The following is a 2,792-nucleotide window of genomic DNA, read 5'->3' on the forward strand; positions in this document are numbered from 1 at the left end:
GTTAACTGCTCAACATAGAATAGCTGCATGTGCTCATTCCCTCAAATCGTTTGGAGAAAGTATTGATATTTTATTCAGCTTTGTTCAATTGTATTCTTCATAATATAAAATAATGCCACGGAATTATAAGCAAATCTTATCTGATAAATGAACTTGTGTATCCACAGCCAGTTGGCATAGCCACATCAGGACCTAACATAAGGACAACTCAGAGTATGCTATTCTCTTCTTCTGAAATAGACTACATTTTCTTCATATCATGCTTCTTTAGACCTGTCTAAAATAAATAATGGATTTATTGTGAAGGTGTAGGCTATATTATATGGATTTATTAGACTTTTTACAAAGGCTTTGTTAGGTTCTAATTCTCATAGTAAAAAACTCAACAGACATTATGAAAGCTTAACCAAGTTTAATTCTTCCCAGAGGGTCAATCATGTAATGTAATCATTACATGGTGTTTCCACCACCACAAGTATATATAAGTGTTTCCACCACCACAAGTATATATACTCCAATTTAGGCCCTCCTCCTTCTCTCCAATCCTTACATCTTTTATGGTTAGACAGGAAGATGAAGTAATAGGGTAATAAACCATAATTTCACACTTAAGGGGATCTGACCTGACCTCAACCCCTCATTTGCCTAATCCACAGATGTCCATCCGTATCCCCTATAGTGACTTCCTCCCGTCCAACCAGCACATTCCAAAGCCATCTGGCTCCTACATATAACCATTACCTTCTGATGTAAAAATCATTCTCTATTACCCCTCAGATACTATAGTCTTACTTCTGATGTATCATGTCTCTAGGATAGCAATGTTCCAAGTTTAACCTAAAATCCAATAGCTTGTAGGTGTGGAAGCCAGGAGATGCTAAATGTGTTTATGTTAATTAACGGTCAATTACCGTGAGACAGACAATTATTTGCTTGACAATCACCGGTTGATGAAATTTAGTGACCGCCACAAACCTAGTGTGGGGGATTAAAGATTTGAATTGTATCTAATCAATTAGCGGAGTATGCGTGTGTGTGTGTGTGTGTGGTGGGTTCAGTGAAGTAGAGTACTTTTCCTTCCCTCGTTGAATAAAAAAAAACATAAAAAGCCCACTTCGCTAGTCAGTTCTGGGAAAGCAATGGTAAAAAAATAGTCTTCATTTTGGCTATCCAGCTCGTAAAGTTCTCACTTGTACATTTTTTGGGGGCTGCATATCACTGGGAGGCGGAGTGAGCAAAAGCCGATAGAAATCTGAGTAAACCACACATAGGCCTCTTCTGAAAACAAGTGTCCAGGTACAAGCATGCCCAAAAGATGCCTCCTGAATAAAGAGCATTAGTTCTGCTGAGTTAATAGCTGTAAATAGTAAAGAGAAAACTGGCTAACAGGTATTCCCTTTACGGTACCTGAGCTAGTGTGTGTGTGTGGAGAGAGTAAAAACATTGTCTATCTACGACTGTACACTGCTTTATAGTATCTCTATCTCTTTAAGACATAAATATATTCACCGCTGCATTATCTGTTGTGGGATCAATAAGATGGAGAGGAGAGGATATAGAAGAAGAAGAAGAAGAAGAAGAAGAAGAAGAAGAAGAAGAAGAAGAAGGGCAAGAGATAGACAGAGAGAGGGCATGACATTTTTTTATACACCAATAATGACAGCGTTTTCAAGAACACATGCAGCTTGTCTTTCTCACTCATTTCTAATATGATTGTTTGTGTTATTGAGGGGAGGTTTGTGACTGTGTATGAGTCCACAGGATATGTTCCACCACTGCCTTGCGTCAAATTTTTTCAATTATCAAGCGTTCCTGGAGGTATCTTTTTTTAATGCCCTAATCAGTCAGCCTATCTCTCTGTGACCTGCTCAGCTCTCCTTAACTCTCTTCTCTCCCCTTTTCCTCTTCCCTCCCTTTGTCTCCTTCCTTCACTTCTTCTTTATTGTCCTTCTTTTTCTTTTCCTCTCTTTCTTTCTCTCCCTTATCTTTTCTTATATTTTCTCCTTTCTTTCATTCTCTCTCCTCTCTTTCTATCCGTCAGACTCAGTTCCGAATCAGGGCCGCTGCACCAGCGATCCACCAGTTTGCTTATTATCATAAAATAATGGGCGGTGGGTATTCACCACAAAGCCCCTGTTCCTGCCAAGACGTGCCTGACTGCTGCCTGTTTGTCCACTTTCTCTCTCTTCAATTATATCTCTTTCTTTAAGTCTCTTCAATTCTCTCTCTTTTTTCTTGTCAATATTTCTCTCTTTTCTTCTGTCTCCCCTATTAATATTTGATGTGATAAAATTGCTGCAGCAGTGTTCCATGTGTGACTCATTCATTAATGTAGGTGCCTGATAGCAGCAGGCCCTTCCTCTATCTTAAAGACTATGTTGATCCTTTAAGGAAGAGGCCCCATTGAAGCGTCACAGTCGTTTGAACACGAGGGCATCTCACTGACTCCTGTCTCATCTGATCTATGTCCACATCGCACAGTAAGAGCAGATAAATAGGCCATTGAGAAAGCTGCAGCAGTTATTGATGTCTTGTGTCGTGTGTCGTGTGTCGTGTGTGTGTGTGTGTGTGTGTGTGTGTGTGTGTGTGTGTGTGTCTCAAACACTCACACACACACATGCACACACGTTCACACACACACACGTTCACACACACACACGTTCACAACACCAACACCACACCACACACACACACACCACACACACACACACAACAACACACACACACACACACACACACACACACACACACACAACACACACACACACACACACACACAACACACACACACA

This window comes from Salvelinus sp. IW2-2015, linkage group LG16 (assembly GCF_002910315.2).
Source record: "Salvelinus sp. IW2-2015 linkage group LG16, ASM291031v2, whole genome shotgun sequence".
Classification (NCBI taxonomy): domain Eukaryota; kingdom Metazoa; phylum Chordata; class Actinopteri; order Salmoniformes; family Salmonidae; genus Salvelinus; species Salvelinus sp. IW2-2015.